This window comes from Bidens hawaiensis, unplaced genomic scaffold, assembly GCF_021521415.1.
Source record: "Bidens hawaiensis isolate Kalapana, Puna unplaced genomic scaffold, B.hawaiensis_p1.1 tig00004525_1, whole genome shotgun sequence".
NCBI lineage: Eukaryota > Viridiplantae > Streptophyta > Magnoliopsida > Asterales > Asteraceae > Bidens > Bidens hawaiensis.
The window spans coordinates 1394621-1422326 of record NW_027491273.1 but is presented as its reverse complement, the minus strand read 5'-3'; the positions used below and the strand labels follow the sequence as shown (position 1 = coordinate 1422326).

General features: G+C 35.7%; 1 pseudogene across 1 annotated transcript; it reads right to left on the bottom strand.

Moving 5' to 3' along the window:
- Positions 1 to 958: 958 nt before the first annotated feature.
- LOC143626870 (endoribonuclease Dicer homolog 3-like) lies at positions 959 to 15055 on the bottom strand (annotated as a pseudogene). The gene is made up of 18 exons (XR_013152504.1): positions 14955 to 15055; positions 12244 to 12421; positions 12028 to 12162; positions 11822 to 11956; positions 11661 to 11730; positions 10081 to 10145; positions 9565 to 10007; positions 8950 to 9481; positions 8636 to 8874; positions 8346 to 8555; positions 7959 to 8247; positions 5376 to 5533; positions 4674 to 4880; positions 3332 to 3928; positions 2502 to 2667; positions 2308 to 2419; positions 1120 to 1436; positions 959 to 1037 (listed from the first exon to the last, which is right to left on the bottom strand). The product of XR_013152504.1 is annotated as an endoribonuclease Dicer homolog 3-like (transcript).
- Positions 15056 to 27706: the final 12651 nt, after the last annotated feature.

Sequence of the window (27706 nt, the reverse complement as noted above, 5' to 3'; positions counted from 1 at the left end):
GATTTTTCCTTTTTGAGTTTTATGTTTACAATTTAGTGCCAATGATTGAATTAGCGTCAGTCTGCCGCCACAAGGCAGTTTTTTTTGTTAGAGTTGATATCATCCAATTCATGTTGGTTCGTCGTCGATGCCTATACCATCGATACTAACTGAACTCGCGTTGGCTTGCCGCCGCAAGCCGCGAGTTTTTTTGGTTAACGTCGATATCGTCCAATTAGTGTTGGCTTGTTGCAACACAGGCAATTTTTTTAATATGCATTTCTTGTATATGGGTGTTGACGATTCTTTTTCTTTTTATTTTTCCCATTTTCGAATTCTATGCTTTCGATTTAGTACCGATACAATCGATACCGACTGAATTTGAGCTGGTTCGCTGCCGCAAAGCGCGATTTTTTTTGTTACCGTCGATACCAACCAATTCGTGTTGCTTCGTTTCCTTAGTCGGTGCCGCTATCGTCAATACTGATCGAATTCGCGTCGGCTCGCCGCCACAAGAGGCAAGTTTTTTTGTTGTTATCGTCGACACCATCCAATTCATGTTGGTTTGTTGCCACAACACACGTGAAATTTTTTTTTTTGTTTAAACATGTATTTGTTGTGTGTTGACGGGGGTTGTTTATTCTGGTGTCAGGTTTGTAACCCAATATCGTACGAATCTGCATCAACAGTGCAGCACGCAAAGTTTTTTTTGTTACTGTTATTAGTTAACCGCACATGTTTTTTTGTTTTATCTATGTTAATTTGCATATGGGTGTTGACGAAATTATATTTTTGTTTAGTTCCAGTAATGTAACCCGATACTGACCGAATTCGCGTCAGTTTGTCGTCACAACTCGCAAACACGCTAACGCATTCGCCACATATAACAGCTAAACAACACCAGCGCACCGGATAAGACACCTAGTTGTAGTTATAATACAAACCGAAATTAAAGCATGTTCAAACTAGCTTTTTTAGTTTTTTGCCATAACGTAATGTCAAAATACCACTTGAAATCAATGGATAAGTTTCTTCACCCCAATTTATTTTCACATTGTCTAAAAGTCATGGAATATGTTGACTTTTTTTTTGGGTCGACGGTCAGTTTCACATTGTCTAAAAGTCATGGAATATGTTGACTTCTTATGTTGACCTCTTATTCGATTTTGACCATTCCCCGTCTCTGAAGCTCATAGAGCATGAGTAGAGCAGCCGAGTCGAAAGAACTCTTCTTGTCCGCTCGTGGATCGCCCGTGAGTTCAATAACACCATAACTAGGAATAGTCAAACATATATGCGACTCGAAGCTATTAAATGCGAAAGAACTCTTCTTGTCCGCTCGTGGATTGCCCGTGAGTTCAATAACACCATAACTAGGAATAGTCAAACATATATGCGACTCGAAGCTATTAAATGCGGTTCGTTTATCAACACCTTCACCGATTTCAATCAGAGTTCTGCAAAATCATAATTCAAATAAAAATAAAATAAATATAAAAATCTATATCTATACTATATAGGGACCTCTTAAATTTTAAAAGGTAATTGTTGCATGTTGTATAATTAACAATGCATAAAATTTTGAAGATCCAGGGGTAGGCCTCTTAATCACACATGCACGGTTAAACATTAAAACCTAAAAATAGTTACAATAATGGTCCTTCAACTTTAAATCAAGTTTTTTTTTATTTACTAAATAGTTACACATTTAACCCTTATTCTAAGCCAACAACCCCACGACCTTTTAACGACTATAATGATTTCATGCATCAATATTTATTAAAGAAAAATAAACCATAAAAACGAGTATTTTATCCTCTTTAAAATGAGTATGGTATTGCTATACTTTATAAAATTTTAAAAAATAACATTTTAAGTACGCACAATGGGGCAGGTCAGGTGGGCTCGAGTCACTGGACAACCCAGATTATGGTCTGAATGGGTCGATACAAAAAGGGTTCATTTGGTTTGGGTTAAGTTCGTACAGGTTCGGGTCGAAAGGGGTCAGGTCAAAACAAGTTTCGGGTTAAAACGGTGTATTGGCATCAAGTGTATGATGACGCGCTACGCGCGTACCGACACTGGATTGCATGTGCACAAGTGTTGTATGACATACTTACCGACACCGGTTACGCGCTCGATGCCACGTTATGCGCATACCATCGTTGGGGTACGCACATACCGTTGCATGGTTTCGCACATGCTGACATCGGAGTGACGCGTTTGATGCTGGATTTGTGTGCACACTCCGCCGCATCGCGCGGGCTCTCGTCTAGTAAAACAATAATACAAAAGGTTTATGAAAATGTGAATTAAATATTTACTAACCTTGATTTTTGCTCTGATGCAGTCAAGATAGGCATTGGCCATTGCATTATTCTACATAACTCATAGAGTGAAGATCTTGGTACACCTTTTTTTGTGTCAATTGGCTTTAAGACTGCAATTTAAATGAACATAAATATTAAAATAAGATTATGAAAGTTTTGTTATAATAATAAATAAATTTTCAAGATGCTTACCAGGGCTTTCGGTTTTGGAATTTGATTTTTCCTTCATTATTGTATCTGCAGCTGGTCGAGGATCGAAACGAGTTCTTTTTGATCGGATTATGCCATTTTCTTTAATGTTTTTATTAGCAATTTCTCCATCTTTATTATCTTGATTCTTATTTAAAATTCCTCTTTTCTGGCACATGAAACAATATGAACATGTCAAAGACGAGGCTAATCGTCTAATTAGGGAGTGTTTGGATTAAAATCTGGTAATAAACTGTAACAAACCAAGTTGTAGAAAATAATGTCTGCAGTTATGGCACACGTGACTTGACACGAAGTTAAACGTGTAAGTGTTTGGGGTAAACGGGATCAGAACATAAACGGGTCAACATGTTAATGGCACGATTAAAAACATGTATAAACAGGTTCAGCCAGCTTAACCCGTTTATGGCACCATAACACATTTAACTTATGAAAAAATAGGTTGAAAGATCAACACAACATGTTACCCATTCATTAAAACAACAATGTTCTAAAAATAATCAAATTTATGAAAAAATTCTGTAACTGATTATTTTTAAATATCAGGTTAATCATGTCAATAATCGTGTTAAACATGTCCTGTCGTTCATGTAATTGAAATTTTTTACCTTTAATCGTGTTACATGTGTGGTGTAACCCACATATTAAACATGACTTTGTCAGTGTTAAAAAAATGATGCGTTTAATTAAACACTTAACCTGCCGTGTTCAGGTTCACTAGTCGTGTTAAACGTGTCATGTTCGGCACGTTTAAAACGACTCTAGTAATGGTTTATATTAGGTTAAAAGAAACGATAAGCAAAAATCCGAACCTCGAGTTGACTCAACAATCTAAGAGCGGCTTGACCCCTCGCGACTTTCCTGGTGGGACCCATGCCCTCTCCAACCAACAAGGCATCTTCAAGCTGCAACATTAAATCTGCTGCTACACCATCATCCATACTTCTACACTTATCTTTTATAAAATAACCTTTTGAGTCGCAAAACTCTATCAATTCCCGTAAAGGCGGAAGCTCAAGTTTATCTGGTGTCACAATTGGCGTTAATAACATTTCAAATATTCTCCAAACTTCATCAAGATTAAGTTTTGTATCAATTAATATAGCCCCTGCGATACTCTCCACTAAGTCACCAAGTGCTTTCGGGCTTTTTTTGGTTTGAAGTGAGTTTGTATCGGTTGATGACATAGCAACAAACGTTATATAATCTGAAATTTGTGTTTGGAGAGAGGTTGAATGGTGTTGGAGGTATCCGTGAAGGTTTATTCTAACCGCAGCATATGCAAAATTTTCGTTATTAACAGACGCTGACAGTAAGTCAGTTAATTCTCCCGGATCAATGTTATTGTGTTTATTAAAAAGATGTGTTATTAGCAAGTCCAATACCGAGTCACCGAGAAATTCTAACCTCTGTAAGAAAACAAATAAATAAATAAACGGGTAAGTTACAGTTTTCGTCTTTTATGTATGGGTAAGATCATGTCCTTTTACTTCAACAGGTACAAAAACCGTCCCTGAAGTTCATATATCGTCATACTATTCATCCTTTTGACTAATTTGTGTTAATTTTGTATGTTAGCATTTGTGTTAAAATGACCGTTTACCTTTGCGTTAAAATGACCGTTTACCTTTGCGTTAAAATGGACTGTTTTACAATTGTTTAGAAATGACCATTTTACCCTTATTCGAAAATGACCATTTTACCATTGTTTTAAATATGCCATTTAACTTGTGTAAAACCGACCATCTTAAACTTGTATTAATAATGACCATTTTACCCTTGTTTAAAAATAGGCCATTTAACTTTTGTCAAAAATGACAATTTAACTTGCGCTAAATACGGCCATTCTACCCTTGTTTAAAAACGGCCATTTTACTCTTGTTTGAAACAGCCATTTTACCCTTGTTTGAGACCATTTCACCCTGTTTATAATGACCATTTCACCCTTGTTTAAAATGACCATTTGTCAAAACTGACCATTTTACTCGTGTTAAAAATGACAAATTTACCCTTATTTAAAAAATGGTCATTTAACTTGTGTTAAAATGACCATTTTACCCTTGTTTAAAAATGACCATTTTACCCCTAAAAAGGAACAGTCAATATAACAGTTCCTAATCATATAATTACAAAGTAACTGCTACAATTATTCACCTGGTAATTGTATCCAACTTGTTGATCTTGATCAGATGCATGTGTGATGGCTTCCAATAACAAACCTTTGACCACAAACTCATAACCGAGTTTCGCCTCTAAACTTTGAATAATATCAAGTTTTGGGGTGTACGTGTGAAGCGAAGCAATTCTGATGGCCTCATCGATCCGTGATGTGTCAAGGTCACAATTGTTGGGTTCGTAGGCCTTGTTGGCCCGGTTTATTATATGAAGTCAAAAGAGGAGACGGGTGTGGGCGGTCGGGCCCAAGCCCGGCCCGGTTTAGATTTCTTGCATAATAATTTACTAACCCTAGTTCAGTCTCTATATAAACAACATTATGTACTTGTAATATTTGTCACTCAATAAAGATATACCTAGTTGCCACCCGTGGACGTAGGTCGGTTTAGACCGAACCACGTTAAATCCTCGTGTTCGTTTACTGCTTTCGTGTGTGTGTTCAGTTTCGTGTGTGCGTTTAATCCTAACAAGTGGTATCTAGAGCTTAGGTTCGGATCACGCGAAGAACACGTTGAACCAGCCGAGTCGCCGCCAAACCCATCCAGCCGCCGCCACCCTACTGCGCTAGGGTTCCGCCGCCGCTACGGTTCTCCGATTGTCGTTAGGGTTTACGCCGCCGCTGTTTCGCCGCCACTAAACCCAGCCCGACGATCGCGACTAGGGTTCAGTCCACCGCCATACACCACCGTAAGCCAACGCTTGTTGTTTTTTGAGTTGCAGAAGATAGGGTTGATCTAGGGTTTCGTTTTTTGGCAGCCGCCAAATTAACCCAGCGGTCACCGGGTTCGTCTTGTTGGTCATCAGTTCGATTAGGGTTTGCTGGCAGTAGCGCCGCCACCCTATTACCGATTTGTTCGATCGTCATTCAAGAAGCATCAACCGCTAAAAGTCGTGTCAAGCAGTCTAGCCGACAGAACTGAGTAACCAGCTGCCGTTACGGGTTTGTGGTCGAAGTATAAGCGTGGTAGCCGAGCAGTGAAGCCGGCCTGATTACCTGTTATCGCTGATCAGCCTAACCAAACCAAGAACAAGTTGAATCAGGATTCTATTTTTCATTGAAGAATCGTTGTCAAGTCAGAAGAAGCGTTAAAGAAACGGAGAACAGTGCCAACCGCGTTTGTCAGGTTTATCGTTTCAGTTTAAAGTTTCGGTTTCTGATTTTCAGTTCGATATTCCGCTGCGTATAAATAGGTTGATTGTTTAACAGAGTTCAGTTGAACAGCCGTTAAGTTCAGGCTCGTGCCATTGTTGTGTCTGTCTCTGTTTTTATCTAGTTTTTCGTTTTAGTCATTGTTATGGCAGAAGACGGAAAGGTTTCGATACAGAAGTTTGACGGACAGAAGTTCGGTTGGTGGAAGATGCAGATTGAGGCACTACTTTGTCAGAAAGACTTGGATGTAGTGCTTGAGGATGAAAAACCAGAAAAGCTGTCAGAAGCAGATTGGAAGAAGTTAGACAAGAAAGCTAGGGCTTGTATTACTCTGTCGTTGTCGGAAGATGTGGCGTTTAACATCATGAAAGAAACCACAGCACGTGGTATGATGGAGGCGCTATCCAACATGTATGAAAAGCCTTCGGCAGCGAATAAAGTCTATCTTATCCGAGAGCTAGTGACAACAAGAATGAAAGAGGGTGGGTCAGTTACAACTCATATCAATAATCTTAATTCGATCTTGTCCCGCTTAGTGTCAGTTGACATTAAGTAAGATGATGAAGTTCAAGGCCTCTTGTTATTATCCTCTTTGCCCGACAGTTGGTCGCAAACAGTGACTGCAGTTTGTAGTTCGTCTACAAATATTACTTTCGATGGGATTCGAGATCTGATTCTGGGAGAAGATTCAAGACGCAGAAGTTCAGGTGAATCATCAGGCAATATGCTAGTCACAGAAGGTAGAGGTAGGGGAAAACAGCGAGGCAGTGGGAGCAGGAAGAGGAGTCAGTCTAAGACTCGTAAGGATATTGAATGTTGGGGTTGTAAAGAGAAAGGACACTTCAGGAATCAGTGTCCGAATGGTAAGAAAGAGGTGAACGTTACAGAAGACGACACAGATGACGGGGTCAGTAGTGATGAGGCTTTGGTTTGTAGTGTTGAGAGTAGCGTTGATGCTTGGGTGATGGATTCTGGTGCATCGTTTCATGCCACTTACTGTAGTGAAACGATGAAAAATCTTAAATTTGGGGATTTTGGAAAGGTTCGACTAGCGAATGATGATATTTTAGAGGTTACGGGTATGGGAGACGTTGATTTGATAACTTCAGCCGGTACTTCTTGGACTTTGAAAGACGTGAGGGTTATTCCAAGTTTGAAGAAACGTTTGATTTCAGTTGGGCAGTTGGATGACCAAGGGCACGATGTTAAGTTCGGGAGATGGGCAGTGAAAAGTAGTCAAAGGGAATCTCGTGGTTGCTCGTGGCAAGAAAATGGGTTCGTTGTATATGGTCGATATGTCACCGAAAGGAGTGGATCCAGTTTTGGTGAAAGACAAAGTCCGGTTCACAGAATCTCGTGGGCAGAAGAAGGTTCGTTTTGCAAGTAACAAACCCAGAGCCAAAGTGAAGATTCAGGATGAACGAGCTAGGAAGGTTAAATCAGTTGGGAGACATCGTGACAGTGGGAGCACAGGTCGTGTTTCAGTTACAGTTCCAGGTCGACAGTGGATTAAGAAAACCAGTATTCCAGCTGTAAAAGTCTCTCCAATGAATTACTTGCTGAATATGGAGAGTGTTTGTTCTCAGGTTATCTCAGGATCCGGTAGTTCGTTACAGTGGGAGCCGGTAGGGATAGAGAACGGGTCAGGGGCAGTTTCAGCCATGACTGACGTGTTGGAGCTCCGGGGAGCTTCAACGGGCCTTCAAGTTAATTGATGAGAAGGCGGTGGCAACTAGAAGAAGTTTAATGTTCAGATTACAGAAGTACAATCAGGAGTGCAGACGAGAGTACTCAAGGCCTCCGAGTGGGAGATTGTTGGGTTCGTAGGCCTTGTTGGCCCGGTTTATTATATGAAGTCAAAAGAGGAGACGGGTGTGGGCGGTCGGGCCCAAGCCCGGCCCGGTTTAGATTTCTTGCATAATAATTTACTAACCCTAGTTCAGTCTCTATATAAACAACATTATGTACTTGTAATATTTGTCACTCAATAAAGATATACCTAGTTGCCACCCGTGGACGTAGGTCAGTTTAGACCGAACCACGTTAAATCCTCGTGTTCGTTTACTGCTTTCGTGTGTGTGTTCAGTTTCGTGTGTGCGTTTAATCCTAACAACAATTTATACCGAGCCATTTCATACAGTGTAGACCACCAGTCAACCCACCACCCACAAAGTAAGCTCCAACAAGAGCCTCAACACAGTCCGATATGGTCTTTGAGCCCAACCACCTATGACCCATATCACAACATTTCCCAGTCAAAACGTTTGGGTCATCATTATGATATTTGGCATCAATCGGCACCTCTATGGTCTCAACACCATGATCACACAGGCAGGGTCGTTGTGGAAGCTGACCTGGCGCGGCCCAACGGGTCGGGTCAAATGCCATATCTCTTATGTAATTCTGTAAACAGATGCCATACAGTAATACAGTATCATTCATCAGGGGGGGTTTTAAATATACAATTAGATATGCATAGATTACAATCTATGTAGCATTACCTGTAACCGACAGCCGATTCCCAAATTATACAATGTGGAATTACAAACTTGCAATGATCGCCTGGAAGACAGCTGTCCTTCGTGTTCATTTGGGTATCGAAGATAATAATCACAACTCACTGCGTATTTGAGCACCGAATCACCGAGCAACTCCAATCGCTCCATTGAAAAACTTTCATTGCATCGAAGAGTTGTAATCGCCTCCAATATCTAAACGAAACAATAAACAATATTAAAATAAAAACAAGCAGTTTCCAACTGAGTACAACCCACAAAACAATCACACTGACCAATGAGCTTGAGACGTGTATGTCGGTCATGTGGCCTGCGATCTGTTCACGAAGCCGGCTAGCCAACATTAATGACTCGAGCCGGTGCATTAATGATGGCAACAAATATAAAGATTTCACAACATCAATTCTCGCATCGGTAATAATCAAAAGTTCAGGTGGTAAACGAGCATAAAATCTCTGTCTGTCCGTATTTACCTTACAACTCTCGGACTTTATCTTTTTTCCGTGCAAAATGCCTTCAAAAATCAAGAACGTAATAAATAAATCATTAATCAGAAAACGTCAAATTATTGATAAATAAGAAAACAAACCTTCATTATTGAAGTCCACAAGAAGGTTATGCGCCCTATGGCTTTGCTTAAGTAACACCATGTTTTGCTCTGGGTAGACTAAATCAATATCATACTTTTGTTTAAAATAATCTTTAAACGATGGAAATTTTTTAGTGTCTCCATCAAAAGGGCTATCAGCATTTGCATCTTCTTGAACCTTAAGAATAGAGTATATTTTTCCGGTATGTGTCGTCAAAACTACCATATTTGTGACATCATCTTTGTGAACCGATCGGTTGGCAAAATGAAGCATACTTGTGCTTTCAGAACATGTCATTAATGAATCAACATTTTGTTTCTCAGGGATCGAATCAGAAGGTTTCTTAACAAACTCAATCACGGATACACAGGAGTCGATCATGGTCCAACTTATTTTAAACGGGTCAAGTGACTCTAGTGGCAAAAGTAAGTACATGTATGATGGGGTCCACAATTGTTGGTCGGTTTTTGGTAAAAACCGAGCAAATATTCCATTGAAGAACATGTCTTGAAAGCATTTGCCTTTTGCAACCTAGTATAAACAAAAACAATTAATAATTCATTAAACAATAAAAAATCTAATACTGAACACAAGATAGTTAACTTTGGTCAAACCTGTTCTGCATCAAGATGCAATTTCACAGATGAGGAGACTTTGCAATTTACAAACTTTGACACTAGATATAACTTCATTTCATGATTTGCCACGTCATCATCAAGCTTTGATTTAAGCAAAAGAGCAAAACTTGAATATTTAACATCTACAACACTACACATGAAACTAATTTTGTAGGCATAAACGTCAACACCATCAACTTTATCACCCCAAGTTTCGGATACTGCTCGAATCGGTATGGTCCCATGTAATTCTTTCCACTTCGTAGTTCCTATAACAAAATTTTAACTAAAAACCATGAATTTTCATTGAAAGTGTTAGATTTTCGTTAGTGGGTCCTACCTGCACCAGAAGCTGGTTCTTTGGTAATGTTAGAAGATTTCTTTTGTGAAGCAGGTGGTTTGACATCCTCCTGTTTTATCCTTTTTTGTATTGTGCAAATCTGCATATTTTTTTTTCATCAAATTTTTTGTTCCAAAATAAGTTCGGATTAAAGGGTTAAACTTATAGAATACCCGAGAATCCAAAATATTTTCAAGCATGGTTATTTTTGCTTCACAGCCTCCAGTTGAAGAGGCACCTAATGCAGAAATCATATTACAAAAATGCATATAATATGTTAATTTGCATAAATATTTGAACACGCGAGCAGAAAATTAAGATTAGAATATATAGAAAAATTGGGTTATGTTAGATCTTAAATGGGTCAAATCAATTAATGTAGCTAAAAAAAGGAAAAAGGTTAAATGAGTCAAAGGTCGAGCAATATCTATCTTAATGCATACTACCTCCAAAATTGATTTATTTAAAAAGTAAGATAATATTCCAAAATGTAGTTTCGGTAATCGTATTTCACACAATAATTTATTTAAAGATTATCTTAGTAAGTGAATGAAAAAAGTGTTTCCTGGTTCAACCCAACCTAAAAACTAATTGTTATCAATGAGAAAGCATTTCAAGCCATTACCCAACTCGCCCGACTAAGGCTGTTCATAATGCTCGTGGCTCGCTCGAAAAAAACTCGTATGTGAACAAGCCGAGTCGGCTCAGTTAAACTAGCTCGGCTTAGTTCGTGGCTAGCTTGATAATTGTCTCGTTGGCTCATTCAAACTAAACCCCAAAGTTTAATATAATAAAACTAACATATAAAAATATTAAAATAAAAACAAAAATAATACATATAATATTTTGAATCTGCCTCTTGATCTTTAAAAAGTTGAAAACAAAATAGTACATATAGTATTATAAATTCTAGAGTTAATACAATTTGCACTATGTATATGCTAAAAAAAATTGTTTTTTCTCTTTCATAGTTTCATATACCAATGCGTGTAATAAACATAAAGTAAAAAAAGAAAAGTAACAAACTGGCTTGAGTATTTTATAAAGAGCTCGACTTTTCAGCTCATTAAAATAAACGAGCCACGCCGAGCAGGCTCATTTAAATTCAAGCTCAAGCATGATGCCAATATGGCTCGGCTCGGCTCATTTACAGCCCTAAGCCAAACCTGTCCATTTTTCCACCTCTTATTGGACAAAATTAGAAAGGTATTAGGTCATCTCACGAACAAGATTTGCTAAAAATGAATATGTTGTCAGATTTCAGAAATATGTATACAAGATGCTATTAAGGAAGAGACTTTGTTTATATGGTCTTCTTCACTCTATGTTATTTTCCTTTTTTTCTTTTGACAAAAGATTATTTTTACTTATACAGTTGAAGCACCTACCTACAGACAGACCTACCTATTGGATAGAAGCCTTTTAAACTTTTTAACCCCTCAAACAAGGAACCAAATCTTGTTTTTTTTTAAATCAAAGTATAAAGCATTGATTAATTTTAAAAGTAACACATATAGAAAGTAACTACCACGGCCCCCAATCCAACTACATAGGATTTCCTAACATCTATCATCCAAGAGTTCCCCGTTACATTCTCAAACTGCATCACCAAATATGATCCGTATATTGCATCCATATTGAGCGACACATAGTGAGATGCAACCGTTGAGCCAACGTGAATCATAACTCGGCGTTGTTATAATCAATTTTAAAAGTCTTTTAGTGCAAAGAAACTAAAATAATAAAAACTAACCTTTTTTAGTCTCCAAGGATGCAGTCATGCCAAAAACCTTTGGCTTATTAACAGATTTGCCATAAAATTCCTTTACTCACAAAAAAGATAAAACTCTCATCAACATATTTTCAATCAAAGAATTAATATATGCAACATGTTGATTGATAATAATTAATTACCTTCATTATGCTTACATAAGGATGATTACCGGTAGCAAGATTACACTCATCAATAAGCAATAAACATACCATTTCAAACTTCATAAACTTATTCCTCAACGCATCCAACAAAACTTTAGGTGTCATGACCATTACCTGTGAAATCATTTCAACATAAGTTACATCAACCCCATTTTACGAAACCAAAAACTTGAAAACAAACTCACTTCATTTTTATTTATTTCATGTTCCCAAATCGCAGCATCCCAATCATCAACCTTCTTTTCATCAACCATTGTCACTTTACTCCCATGATAAAAATCAACCAACAGATCTGTGTTTTCTTTAAGAACATCATATTGCTGCAACACAAAAGAGTCAAACCTATTAAAGGTATAATTACTAATTAACGACGACTAATTAGTAAGATAATCATAGTACACCTGTTCAACATGTTTACGAGTTGGAGTTAAGAAGATGATCAATTTCTTCTCAGATGGCTGTTTTTTAAGAGAAACTGCAACTTCTTTAATAATCATGATGGCTATCATTCTAGCACCGGGGTCAATAAGTGCTATAGTATTTTGCAGCATAGCTACCTTAAACACATCCAACTGATCCCTAAATTCAACAATAACAGAAACATTGTCAAATTAAAATACAGTTTAAACAACCAAAAAAATAGTCAAACCAGTGTTGTAAAAATTGTGATTACTCACTAACTAATCGGTATGCTACCAATTCGATTTCACCTAATCGGATCAACAAATCGGTAGTCGGTCAAAGCCGGTCCAAATTGATCAAAATCAGTCGAATTTTGGTAAAAATCTATCAAAACTGGTCAAAATCAATCAAATTTCGGTCCCAGTCTTTGAAGTATTTGAAAATTTATTCTTCAATCCAATCCGATTAACAAGTTCAAAAACTTATATATAAAGTATTGAAAATGTGTGTGTGTGTGTAATGTGTTAGGATTGAATACAAATAACTTTTAACATGAGAAACGTACAAATAACTAGAGTAAATATGCTAACAACAGAGTAATTATTTGAGTGGGATCCAATACAAATGTAATTAACCTACTAAAGATGCAAATAACTACATCTTTGAACTAGAGTAATCACACTACAAAAAATGAGATACAAACAGATCTTAGCGTGAGAAGCGTACAAATAACTAGAGTAATTATGTTAACACTAAATGATTATTATTACTCTACTTCATTTTTGTAGTGTAATTACTCTAGTTCAAATACAGAGTTATTTTTATTTGCATCTTTAGTAGGTTAATTTCATTTGCATTGGATCCCACCTAATAATTACTCTAGTGTAAGCATAATTACTCTAGTTATTTGTACGCATCTCATGTTAAGAGTTGTTCGTGTTTGATCCTATAATTTTGAAGAATAAAATATAAAATTCCAATCCGATTAATTATTAATAGCTAGCCAACACCACCTGCTCGACTAGCACCTAGCGAGTTGTACCCTCTCATGTTAAGAGCTATTCGTATTTGATCCTATAATTTTGAAAATTTGTATATAAAATTCCAATTCGATTAATTATAAAGAGCCAGCCAGTATCACCGCCCGACTAACACCTAACGAGTTGTATGCCTCTCACGTTAAGAGCTGTTCGTATCTAATCCTATAATTTTGAAAAACTGTATATAAAATTCCAATTAGATTAATTACTAATAGCTAGCCAACACCACCGCCTGATTAGCACCTAGCGAGTTGTACGCAAGCTGTTCATATTTGATCCTATAATTTGAAAAACTGTATATAAAATCCCAATCGGATTAATTACTAATCGATAGCCAACACCACCACCCGACAAGCACCTAGCGAGTTGTACGCCTATCAGTCTCTCACATTAAGAGTTGTTCGAATTTAATCCTGTAATTTTGAAAGATAAAATATACAATCCAAATCCGACTGATTATTAATAGCTGGCCAAGTGGCCAACACCACCGCTTGACTAGCACCTAGCGAGTTGTACGCAAGCTGTTCGTATTTGATCCTATAATTTTGAAAAACTGTATATAAAATTCCAATCCGATTAATTATTAATAACTAGCCAACACCATTGCCCGACTAGCACCTAGCGAGTTGTACGCCTCTCACGTTAAGACTTAAGAGCTATTCGTATTTGATCCTATAATTTTGAAAAATTGTATATAAAATTCGAATCCAATTAATTATTAATAGCTAGCCAACACCGCCATCCGACTGGCACCTAGCGAGTTGTGCGCGAGCTGTTCGCATCTTGTCCTATAACTTTTAAAACTTTATATAAAATTCCAATCCGATTTATTACTAATAGCTAGCCAACACCTCCGCCTGACTGGCACCTAGCGAGTTGTATGTATTTGATCCTATAAATTTGAAAAAATGTATATAAAATCCCAATCCGATTAATTACTAATAGCTAGCCAACACCACCCCCTGACTAGCACCTAGCGAGTTGTACACGAGTTGTTCGTGTTTGATCCTATAATTTGAAAAACTGTATATAAAATTCCAAACCGATTAATTATTAATAGCTAGCCAACACCACCGCCCGACAAGCACCTAGCGAGTTGTACACGAGCTGTTCGTATTTGATCCTTTAATTTGAAAAATTGTATATAAAATCCCAATCCGACTAATTATTAGCAGCTAGCCAACACCAACGCCCTACTAGCACTTAGCGAGTTGTGCGCCTCTCACTTTAAGAGTTGTTCGCATTTGATCCTAAAATTTTGAAAAATTGTATATAAAATTCCAATCCGGTTAATTACTAATAACTAGCCAACACAGCAACACCTATGCCTCTCGCGTTAAGAGCTGTTCGTAATCGTATTTGATCCTATAATTTTTAAGGAAAAAATAAAAATTCCAATCCGATTAATTATTAATAGCTAGCCAACACCACCGCCTAACTAGCACCTAGCGAGTTGTACGCCTCTCACTGTTCATATTTGATCCTACAATTTTGAAAAACCGTATATAATATTCCAATCCGATTAATTAACTATTAATAGCTAGTCCGTACCACCGCACCTAGAGTTCTGCAACACTGATCAAACCTAAACACCTAGGGTTACTCAAATAGCACGAATCTCAATGACATTGATCGATACACAAATTATGAAACAAAATTAAAACACTTACGGAGTGAGATTAGAAGCATCGTCGTTCATCATCGTTTCAAAGCTTCTCTTCTTCTTCTTCTTCAATGAATTGGTTGAAGTCTCCGATGATGACTGCATGTTTCCGATCAACTCACACGAATTGTGTGTGCGCATTTAGCTCAGTTGATTAATCGCGTGAGAATATATTTATAACGGTTGAAGTTTAGTTTTGCACACGCAATTCGTGTGCTTTGAAAGGGTTTTCACTTTTTTGGTTTAACTTTGAAACATAACATTGGGATTGAAATGAAAGTTAAAACTTAAAAGAAGTGGGTTAGGAACATCCAACCCCTTGGTTTTATTTGAAACGACGAGTATTTTTATAATTTAGAGAGTGATTTAGTGTGTTGTGACTGAAGAGTTTTTATATTTTAGAAAAATTTGTGATTTTTCTGTATATTTGAAAAACTATTGTTCATCCCCTATAATTTTTTAATATATTTTGAAAGCGTTTGTGAGTGACGGAAGGAGAAAAGGTAATAATAAAAAGTATAAAAAATATTATTTAATTGAAATGGAGAGAGAAACTGTAGTGAGTTTTAGTGTAAATTTTGGTTTAGAGATAAGGAGTAGAATGAGAATGCTCTAAGGCTTTGTTGAAAAGCACTAGGGGCGTTTCGGATTTTACTTATTTAACTTCAAAAAGTGTTTCTAGTAAGAGTGTTTATTGACTTACAGTTTTTTTTCGCCAACGTCTAATTGGATAATTGGATTTCGTAATTGTAAACATCAGGTTGAAATATCTATATCTATTTACTTCCATTGATGACCTAAACACCGTTGCATGTTTTTTAATTGGCAAATTGGAATTTAATTTTAATAATTTCACTTTTTTGTAGCTGGTCAATAATAATCTCATCACAGAAAATAGTTGTCATGTGCCCAAACTTACATACTAATTGTTTTCGATGAGCCTCCGTTATAAAAACTTAGCGTCGTTAAGTTTTTCTGAATTTTAAACTGATGTTTTAGGGTTTTTGATTGGAATGAGGATACAAGTCGACTTATGTAAAACTTACCTCGAATTGAAGCACTGTTTCATCGTTTGGACACCCGAATTGAATTTGAAACTGAGTTTTCAAAATTTTAATTGGAAGTTTAAACACCCGAATTGAAGCACCGTTTCATCGTTTGGAATTTTTTAAGCTTTCATACCTGCTAGAGTAACGTAATTCAACTGTGAAACGTTTTGTTCAATCCCGTTGAAACGAGTTTTCAAATATCCGCTCTGCATTTTTTATCGTCTTCAATGTCAACGGATGTGGACGGAAGAAAGACATTTGTTTTAATTTTGTTATTGTGTGATCCAGTTGTTTGTGGAACTGTATTCGTTTGTAATCGAATTTAGGTTAATTATGAAAAAACTAGAATAAAGATTATGTAATCACATGGCTATATTATGAAATTAGGATCATAAATGTGAAACTTACACCAGAATGAATGAGATTTTAACACCAATAGAGGAATTTACATGATTTTGGCAAATTGATGTGGATGAATATATATGTTTGATGATAACTAGTTGCAATCTACCTACGTGTAACGTGTTGTGAGGAGACGTGCTGAAAACTATGTTAATATCGCTAGAGTAACCAGCAATTGCTATAATAACCCATGCACATAAAGAAACGCCAATGACTTGAATATAATTGATATCGAAACATAGTTAAAATAGTTAAAATCTACACGTGCTCGGTTCATTGTGGCGATGGCTTGGGTATGCACATTGAAACGTAATGTCAAAAAAATTACGTTTTAGTTAAAAAATCGTGATACAAAATCGAATAAAATGTTTATAGTTAGTTCTTATATGGGGTTTTTACTGGTATGGTTGTTTTTTTAAATAGTAAATAAAAATAAAAACATATAAAACCGTTCTAAAAAAATGCTAAAATAACGAAAAAAGACAAACAAAAGAAGAAAAGGAATTTGGAATTGGAGGTGAGGTGAAATTACTAACTGTCGTTTGTTTTTAAAGACAAAAACTGTCTGCAATTTGATTTCATCTGATCTCATGTCTGCAAAACTGAAGATGTGGTCTGAAGGTCTGCAATCTGAAATATAATACTGTTTGTTTTATAAAAACTGGATATCGTATGCATAATCTGAAAATTAGTTACCTGTCATAAATATCACAGTAGACAGAAGTCATTTAACATCTGTAGACTGTTAAAATAATTGGTGGTGGTATACGAACTTTAGAAGTGGGTGGTGGTGGACGATTAGTGGCAGGCGATTGTGGTAGGCCGGGTAACGGTGGGTGATGGTGATGGACGGTGGTGGTGGAAAGTGGTGGTGGCCATGATGGGTGGTGGTGGTGATGGACGGTGTGGTGGGTGGCGGACGGTGGGTGGTGGTAGTGGACGGTGGTGGTGGCGATGGTGGGTGGTGGTGGTGGTGGCGGATGGTGGGTGGCGCTGGTGGTGGTGATGCACGGTGGGTGGTGGTGGTGCTGGACATTGGATGTTGGTAGGATGTTAAGAAGTTTAAAAAAGTTGAACAATAGCTTATTTTTTAAGACCATAAAAGCATTTTTCAGATATTTTTTTTAGAAACAAACAGTCATCAGAAGCTTATGTCTGCGCGCCTGCAGACGTAAGCCCCTTGCAGACTTTTTAAGCAAAAACAAACAGCACCTTGTAATTTTAGTAATTGACTAGCTAGGTGTTGGCGCGATGCAGCGGAATATGTACGCAAATATGACATCGAACGCGTAACCAGTGTTACTGTTTCAGTAAGTGCATAACTTTACAACAGTACATGTGTAACCTGGTGATAGTATGCTCGGCATTGGAAGCTTAACCGGTGTTAGTAAGCACGTCACACAATGACCGTACGCGCGCAATCAAGTGTCAGTGCACACGTAGCGCTACATTAAACGCGTATTGACCCGCAACAAGTTCCGCCTGACACTGTTCTAACACAAAATTCGTTCTGACTTGACCCCTTTCGACCCCCGTCCCGACCCATTCCAACCTTAACCTTTTTTGTATCGACCCATTCCAACCTTAACCTTTTAGACCCATGACCCGAACGGCCAAACCCGCCTGACCCGTTTGCCGGCCCTTAATGGTAATCACGTAACACGTTAAGTTTTTTAAAATGAAAAAAATATTAAAGAGAATAAGGGATACATATGTAACTATTTTAAAGAGAATAAAATATTCGTTTTTATGGTATAATGTTTTTTTATAAAATATTAACGTGCAAAAAAGTTATAAATGTTTAAATGTCGTGGGGTTAGTTGGTTTAAAATAATGGGTATATATGTAACTATTTTATTAATTAACAAAATGTGATTAAAAAGGACCAAACTTGTAACTATTTTTAAATAAACTAAAATTTACTGGGTATGATTTTGCTAAAAGACAAAATTGTCAAAAAGACGAAAGTGCCCATAAAATGTGTTAATCCTATGCATTATGATTTTTACTTTTTACTTAAAGCAACAAGTTTGGTACCTTTTAAAATTTAAGAAGTCTCCTACTTATACTTTATATATAGTATAGATATAGATAGGTTTTCATAGTTATGTGCATAAAAACTAATGTGGTAATGGTACAAACCCCAAAATTGCAAGATGAATATATACTATAATTTGAAAGTGAGTAGCTTAAATAGGTTAATAACATGATTATAATTCATGAAGTTTGTATTTAAGGTTGATATTGGGCAGAAAATTTGAACAAAATCATTTAACGTGCAAAAAAGTGGAGCAAGTAACTGAAGAGGTTGAATCTTTCAAAAAAAAGATATTTTTTTTGGAGACAACATAAAAGGATGCAAGAAGCTCAAGAGACAGTAGAATTGTCAAGAGCTGTATGTAAATCACTTTTTTATGTATTTTATTACTAGGTTAATAACCCGTGTATTACACGGGCTGAAAAATGATATAATGTTAATAAAAAATATTTACATATTTGATACAAGTTAAAAGTGAAATCACGCATATAAAACAATTATAATTATTTAAAAAAATTCATAGTGTCAAATAATTTAGTAACAATTATAATTATATTATTAGAAATTGTTAACAATATAATTATAAGAAAGTACTAATTGGTTTAATTGAGTTAATTAATAAATATTAAATAGTAATAAATTCATTAATTGTTATTGTAAGGCCCCGCTCCCGGTAACCCTACTTTGGTGTTGGATTTACTCATAAACACAGTTCCAAAATCAGAGTTAATTTAAACTTTCGCGGAATAATTTAAAACTTCAAACATCACATTACAAACATTCATTCATGTCTTAACATACAAACTGTATTTTCATAACATAACATAAAATAGTCTTGACACATCTTCATGGATGTCAGTTTCTTTAGCTCGAGCCATGTGTCCCTTCTCAAGTCAGCCGCCTCAACCTATCTGTTTGCGCGCATACTAAAAATCAGCTATGCTGAGTGAGTTCTAGTTAATCAATTTAACATACAATACATTCCTACCCTTACTCATACGCGTCCGAAGATACGTATTCATACATTACTTTGCTATTACTTCTTTCACACATACTTTATATACATGCATACGTACTTACATACTTTCTTTCATAAAACCCTATAGGTATACCATAAGCTATTCTACATTAAACATCACAGATATTATAAGGGTCTGGTCCCTATCATCACAGATATTGTAAGGGTCTGGTCACTAACATCACATATATTCTAAGGGTCTGGTCACTAACATCACAGATATTATAAGGGTCTGGTCCCTACTACCTCGAATAACCATACTTTTATCATACGTGCATATTTTACCTGTCTTATGTATATAATAATATATATATATACATGCTCATTCATACTATCATTATATAACAATAACATCCAATACATAACCATACACGTATCATACACTTATCAATTATGTAAATGTATTAACTAACACATAGGAGTATGCACGTAGCCCCGAAAACATTTCAAAGAGAAATGGGGCTAGAACTCACCTGGAGTCGATTTCTCTCGCCGTTAATAGTAATTCTTTTCTTTAGTTGTGCACGGCTAACTGTTCAATACATTACGCGTGTCAATTATCTATTACCACAACTTCTTACATCTAAATTTATTAAACCCTCAACTAACGGGGGGTTCGAGAGCAGCGCCCCTGGTAGCGGGGTCTAGGGGCGGCAACCCCTAGCAGGGTCCAAGGGGCAGCGCCCCTGGTTGGGATTGAGCTGCCAGGTCAGCTTGGAAAAATTTTATTTTCATTAATAGTCCTTTAACAAAAATGCATCAGAAAATGAATTTTATAAAATTTCGCATGGAAGAATTTCGCTTCGCATGGGACTGTTTCGCTTCGCATGAAACTATTTCACTTCGCATGGAAGCGTTTCGCTTCGCATGGCTAGGCGAAGTGAAATGCCTGTTTCGCTTCTCATGGCTGAGCGAAGCGAAATGCCTGCCTTTCTCTGCTTTTACCAATTTTTGAAGCCATTTTACTTCGTGGCTCTTCCTCAGGACCTGATTTTTACTCTTTCCCAACTTTTGACACATTCTGACCCCAGGCACCTAATCCTGAACCCATCTCTCAAAGTCCAAACACCACCTTTTTATCACAAAGTGCACCCGAGAGGTTATAACTTACCAAGTTTATATTTTTCTTACATTTCACAACCTGATATATCATTATAACTGTTTGCATGCCGATTCTAATCACAAAACTTAACCATTTTAAACTAAAACCCACCTTTTGCTTGCGGGTTCGAGTTCAGATCTTGACAACTCGAGGATCTGGACGTGATTCTTGTTGCTTGACGATGTTAAACACGAGATTCCACCATTCTTTGGCTTAGATTTGAAATCCGAGTGCTAGAGAGAAAGTATGTTTGTGTTTCTTGAGTGTGTGTGTTTGTGTGTTTGGATGAGAAAGGAAAAGAAAAGGAAGAAGTGGTTGGGTTATATATAGAGCGGGTTTCATGGGTCCCACCACCCATTCCCAAATCTTACTCCCAAACACTTAACACATGACTAATTTAACGACACACATTATTAACAAAACTTTCCGTTATTTATTAATTAACAAAAAGTTGGACGTTACAGTTATATCATTTAACATAAAAAATTATTAAATTGAATGAATGGTAAATAAAAAATTAGTTAATTAGATGGAATATGTATAAATGGAAATTGATTAGTTGGCATCCTATGTGGATGATATATTTAAAAGCCATATGGAACATGTATTGCTTTAATATATTAATTAGATACTTAGATTTGTATAAAGTTGTTGTATTTCTGACTAAATGTTTGTAACTGTGAATTAGAATGTGATAATTTAGATTACAGAAATTGGTTTGGCTTATATTCAAAACTTGAAAACATTTCCTTAAGAATATAAATAGTAGCTGTTGAGACGCATATGTTCTAAGGTTGTTTATAGAGGATAAAAATGTCATTTTATATTTACCTAACAATTTAATTAATCTTGCAAGGAGCTCAAAGGAAAGCATTGGATCTGCAAAACACACTAGTTCAACCCTCGGTCTAATAGCTTATCTATTAGATTGATGTCTAGTCTTTTCCACTATAGGTTATACGTAATCCGGCTAATCTGAGTGTAAGCACCTGCAAAATCGAATACTGTGAGCTCGTTACGAAAAGACTAAAGAGAAGAGAGGGGGGGGGGGGGTCTTCTCGTAACCACCCTCCGGCATGAGAATCAATATTGATGGGTGATAAATTATAATCGCGATGCACTAGTGACATTTGTACTATGTCGTACTATTATCCTTGTGTTGTCATTTCCTTATTGGCTAGGTGTCCTTTTCATGAAGATACTTCATTTTTGTACCATGCTTATGAAGATATTTGGCGCTATATTTCCCGAGGTGTCAGGGAATGTTTGCCACTTAACCGGTTTCATCTTGGCGCATGTGGTAGAATCCTACCTCTTCACTAGGATTACCAAGTTATGTATTACGGGCGATTGAGAGGCGTAATCAAGCTGATCAAAGGATCAAATATGCAGGCATTGTCACACCCCGACCAAAGGCGGCGGAACATGCCGAAGTGTAACGATTGTCCATAAGCACATGACACTAATTAAAGTGACAGTATTTAATAAACTCATTTCATTTCACAACATCGAAAATGTCACATAACAATTATCCATAAAATAGCCATAAACAAGATATCACAATATATGGTAAATTTGATATTGTTCATTTTTACTAATGTCCTAAAGTCTTTAATGTCGTTTTCTTCACAATCATAAATCAACAAAGATGCAAACCTGTAACATTTCATAAAATAAAGTTTGTCAACACAAAGGTTGGTGAGCAATTCATAAAGTTTAATCATATTAGTATATAATAAAGATAGCCACAAAACTTGCATACGAAACGATAAATAAGAGTAGTAATTTGGATAAATAGATATCGCTAAACACATTAGCGACACCTAGCTATAAGGGGATGCCAAATAGTCTAGGATTTTATAGTTATCGTTAATTGCATTACGTTAACGACACCTTGCTATAAGGGGATGCCAAATAGTCTAGGATTTTATAGTTCCATCAACCAAAAGCAATAAACACATAGGCATATAAGCATAGAACACCAAATCGAGCAATTATTTAGGTAAAGTATACAACTACGTTTGTGGTTTAAGATTCAAATATAAAGCATTTTGTTGAATAAGTATGAAATGTCACCCCCAATATAAAAGATGGAAAATGGGGTATGAAGTACTCACCTTCATGTAGTAAACTTGAAAGATGATAATTTGGAGATTTGTCGGAACGACGAGTTTAACGCACAATGCCTAAAAAGAAAAGAAGTATTGAATTTAGAAAGGTTGTCTTGAAGGTCTTTAAACAAAATAAATGTTGATAAATGAAAATAATTAAAGTTCAAGGTTTTAAAATGTAACTATTTAAGAATTTATAATAATAACCCTTTGAAATTGTAAGTTTGCTCGAAACCGGGTTAAAGTATCTAACCTTAATATTTACTCAACCTATGTTAAGTATTAAGGTGGCTAAAATGCAAGAATGCAAATCCCTTTGGAATAAAGATACTAAAACGGTTTTTTTTTATCGAGTGTTCGGGTTGTCGGTTCGGGTCTTGATAATTGGTCAAACCCAAAGTCAACTTTCTAAAATATTGAATGTTATGAGATAACTCAATAAAATTTAATAAGACTTAACCAAGTATGTAGTTCCATTGTTTTAGAACTAACAACGCACGTTAAGCGAGTGTTCGGTTTTGTCGGTCCAAACTTTGTTATGAGATCAAGTTGGATCCAACATTTCCAAGTAGTTAAGAAAATAATTAAAAATCAATTTGTAACTATTTTTAAAGAAATATATAAGTCTTGATGGCTTAAAAAAAACACACTTGTGTGTTTTAAGCGAGAAATAATCGGTTTGGTTCGGTTTCCATCTCACAACAAGTTCATAGATGGTTTCCACATGTCTAAACACTAAATAACTTGTAGAATAATGTACAAATAAAAATACTTTAAGTTTTACAACCAAAAGTTAACAATAAAGTCTTTAAACAAAAGTTTGGTTTTCGGTTCGGATCGTGTTTCGGGTTAAGACCGAGGTAAGATTCTACAAACCCATAACCATAGAATTTGTAAAAATGATTTTAGAAACTTAGATCTAACAATAAGTATGTTTAAACAATTATTTAACAAAACTAGTAACAAAGTTTGGTTTACGGTTTAGAGCTATTTACAGTTAAACCGAAGCATAGACTTTTAAAAACCCATAACCATGGAACTTGTAAACATGACCAACAAACTAAAATAAGCAAGATTAATATGTATGAACAAGTTATATATATGTATATATATCAAGGACACGAAGTCCTCCATGAAGCCTTTCCTTATGAGATCTGAAACCTCACCGACCGGAATCAGAGAAGTAACTACCAAAGGTAAACAAGCGGTGTATTTTATATATATGTTGCACAATCATAAACAAGTATTAATAAGGCTACATAAACTAATTAAGATGAAAGACTAAAAACCTTTAAGAATACTTAAGAAGATAACCTTGAATCTTTGATGTTTGAGAGAGTTTTTTTTTTTTTTGGAGTTGTAGCAAGGGAAAATGAAGAGGAAAGGTGGTGTATATGTAGGGTAATGTTGGTGGTCAAATATGGGTGTGAGACACAAGAGTTTTCATGCAAAATGGATCAAGACAAAAACACAAAACAAAAAAAAAAAGAAAATAAATAATAAATAAATAAATAAAAATAAAAATAAAAATAAGATGTTTTCAAGACCCAACAAGTGTGAAACAATATTGTAACATAAATCCATCATTTTGATTATAACATAAGCTTCGGTTTATAAATCGGGTCGGTTTACATAATAAACAAATACAAAAACGAACACAAACAAGACCCGAAATTGACGAATGTCACAGGCATGATCCTTACTTTTATTATACAATTGTATTTTTAAGGTGGAGAAAGGGATTTTTTGTATCGATTTTCAAGTTAACGTCTCGTTGGTTAAACACTTTTGAGTAGAATTTGGAAAGCTTTGGTTTACCTCTTAATATCTTTGTATAAAAAGTTTACTTGTCACTAACATGGTTAAATAGTTATTAGTTAGGTAGTGTGACTAATAGGCACCAAACTTAAGCACAACGGAATTACTTAAACAGGCTTAAGTTATCGTCTAGGTTGGTTTACAACCTTAATGGGTAATCCTTAGTTTTTTCATGAATACACCGTGAGAGATGGGAGGTTAAACCCGATATTAATTAGTACCGCCCACATATGCATGTAGCTCAAAAGAGTTGATGATTGTACAAAGTTAAGCGTACGTGTACACCTTAAAACAATTGTTCTCAAAAGAATTGAAAACATGTATTTCATCCCGAAATGTTTTAAGTAAAAATGTGAGTTTAAGTTATGAAACTCACTGATAGTTAAAGCGCTCAGCAATTAAACAATAGCTTCAAACTGTGGGAAAACCTAATTCCACATAACTTGTCACTAAACGAGGTACACACAATACTCGTGTTAATTGTTGTTAGACTACCTGCAATGCAAGGTCCTGCATTTACTACATGCATCCTAGCCATCCCTGTCACTTCAGCTTTTTACCTATCATTCCCACATACACTCTCTCTCTTTTTTTTAACTCCAACTCATTTTTCCCACATGCATCCTCTCTCTTCTACATCACCATTTTTTTATTTTGTAATGGGCCCACCATTTACTTGGGTGCATTTCACCAAGTGCATCTCCTTCAAATGCTCCCCACTCCAATGCATCCCTCCCAAGTGCACTCCAAATGCACCCCTCCACTAGAAGCACTGGAGGTAGTCTTATGGCTGCTTATTACGATGTATGTTATAATAAAGCTTCCTTAATTTGGGAAGTTATGGGATTTTATGTTTGGGCTTGGTTTTCCTTGTATCACCATGTTGACTAATGTGTTGTTTGTTTTTTCAGAGGTAAAATATCTGTATTATGCGGACCACATCTGCAGACATCTGTAGAAGAAGAGGTAAACCAAACCTCTACAGTCTGCAAAAAAAAGACTGTTTGTTTTTTAATATCTATAGATTGCTAAAATAAACTGGTGTTGGTGTTGGACGGTGATAGTGGTAGTGGTGGTGGATGGTGGCGAGTAGAAGGCGGTGGTGGTGGTAGAAGGTGGTGGCGGACGGTGGGTGGGTGGGGGGTGGGGGTGGGGTGGTGGCGGCGGATGGTGGACGGTGGTGGTGGTGGAGGCGGACGGTGGGTGGGTGGTGGATGGTGGTGGTGGTGGTGGCGAACGATTGGTGGGTGGTGGTGGTGGTGGACAGTGGGTGTTGGTAGGCTGTGATGTTTTAACCCTCTGCAGACCTTAGAAGATCTCAGAAGTGGATGAGCTATGTCTTCACAAAGAAGAGCTTGTGCAAACGTTTTTTAGTGAAACGTCTTTGAAAAAACAAAAGTATGCATATGTCAATGTCTGCGCGTGGTCTGCGCGACACAGACAAAAGAGACTGCACAGACCTTTTTCAGAAAAACAAAAGGCACCTAAATGTCAACTTATTAGTTAAAAAGTTTCCTAGATAGTTAAAAAAAAGCATACGTAAATGTATGCTATACGCAATCAACGGTGTCATATCACCCTTTCACTCTCATAGCATTAGAAAACGTCTCTTTGATGCGTTTATGATATTATACTTTACCTTAAACTGGACTTTGTCTTCATTTTCTCAACTTAATAGAAGGCAACATCAATACATTCCCCGATCCAACCATCATACTTTCTAAATCGTATGTTTCCCCCTTAATTATTACTTTGAAACGCATCTTTATATTTTGATTAGTTAACTATGTTAATAACCTATACGGTTTTTATATCCTTACCCGTTTTAGTGATAGATGTTAATGTTAATATAATGTTTGCATTCATAAAGAGATCTTGATTGTCTATGTGTGTCTCAAAAAAGATCTCGATTATACTGTTTTTAAAATAGACCCTTATTTCAATCAAGTTCTTAACAAGCACACAAAGTATTTCTTAGAAAAATTAATATTTTTATTAATTTTTCGATTTATATGCATTTAAATAAGAAATAAGAAACTAATAGAAAATTAAAAATCACACCATTATATTATTTAATATTTATAATGTAGTTAAGAGAATGTTTGTTGTTGTCAACAAGGGCACAAGGTATAGCATATTGGTTCTTTTGGACCCACATACCATATCTAATTATTAATTCTCTTTCTGGTCTCGTTGCTTGGAGGAACAACATTTTATGACAACATAAAATATAATATTGGAAACATAAAATAAAGAAAAAGTCATTGTTGTGAATTCAGATTATTACTCCTTATATATAGGAGTTTCTGTTAGTAATTCTATCTTGTTTCTCATTGTATATATATATATATATATAAGTTTTATAATTAAATCGGATTTTTTTTCATAATATAAAGAAAACACTAAGAAATATTCTTAAATTGAATCATAGACTAAAATAATTAAATATGTTTACTCAATTTTAATAAAGGGGATTGTGGAATTTATCGAAGAAGTGTACAACACATGACATGAGTTTTGATGTTATGAACAATTTGTACTAATCAGCTACGCTAACCAACTAACAATTGAACAAGTTAGTGGATACGCCTACTTAAACGTATCAAGTCGCCCCTACCAATTATCTAAAAAAGTAAAGCCCTTGTTGTTTAACTTACTTCAATATACCATTTAGTTTATATGTAAAATAATAAAAATATTTGTAATAAAGAAAAGTAATATGTAATTCGAATTTAAATATTTGGGTGGAATAAAAAATACCCAATTCCAAAATTAAAAAACGGAATTTGATTAATCCCTGAATCCAAATTTTAAAATTTTGAGATCAATTTAAATTAAAAAAAAAACATAACCTGTTTGAATGGTATTTTAATTCTTAATGTGTAGAGTATCACAAGACACAAGTTGTTTTTGAAGGACTATGAGAGAAAACCTAATTAATATAGTTATATAATTACTTTGGTAATAAAGGGTCCTTGAATATATAATTATATTCTAGTAAATTTTGGTGTGAATGCACTCATGCAGGATTACATAAACATATTCTACGGTACCTTTGTGCTTGTTTTAATTGTTTTAATAATATTTTTTTAAAAGATAGAGATGAGATTATAGATATAAACTGTTTGATCGGAAGGAAGCTATTTAATATATTATTTTATCATTTTATCTAAATTTTAGTTCTAAAATAGTAAAAGGTAACTAGCCCAAACGTGGTCTCC